Below are 591 nucleotides of genomic sequence, written 5' to 3'. Positions count from 1 at the left end.
TTTTTGTATTTAGAGTCCCGGAGCGCATGGACTTGAAAACAAATAAACAAACAAAAAGAAAAAATTCTTACAAGGGCTTCCCTCTTTTTTTTTTTTTTTTCCGCGTGACGCCCTCGAACGATCTCTAACGAACACGGTTCCTCTACCAAGGCATTGCACATGGCTCAATCAACATACATCATTTAGCTTCAAGAACAATACTTCCCATCAAAACAAGAAAGAAAAACAACAAAACCTAATCTGCTCTTTACGTTTGTTTTATTAAAAAAAATTTTTTTTAAATCCTCGACTGCTTTAGCATTTTTTTTGCCATTAATGTTGCGATTGCCTTCCCGTTCTGTGTGTTTGCGTGGGGCTCACACTCCGGTAAAAACGAGCTCAGATCGGTGAATTTGATATGCGTCCTATGTGGGATGTTTGCCATGCTTCAAAAAAATAGAAAATAAAAAAAATAACTAGACTGCCACAGAGCTTATCTTGCAAATTAAAAAAAACAACAAAAAAACAGGATATATCTATAAATATATATATGTGTATTATATATAAAGATGCTTGCGATTATCTAGTGAGCTGTCGCTATTTCCCCCCCCC

The sequence above is a fragment of the Kryptolebias marmoratus genome, linkage group LG12 (genome assembly GCF_001649575.2).
Source record: "Kryptolebias marmoratus isolate JLee-2015 linkage group LG12, ASM164957v2, whole genome shotgun sequence".
In the NCBI taxonomy this organism is placed as follows: domain Eukaryota; kingdom Metazoa; phylum Chordata; class Actinopteri; order Cyprinodontiformes; family Rivulidae; genus Kryptolebias; species Kryptolebias marmoratus.
Note: the sequence above shows the minus strand (reverse complement) of the source record.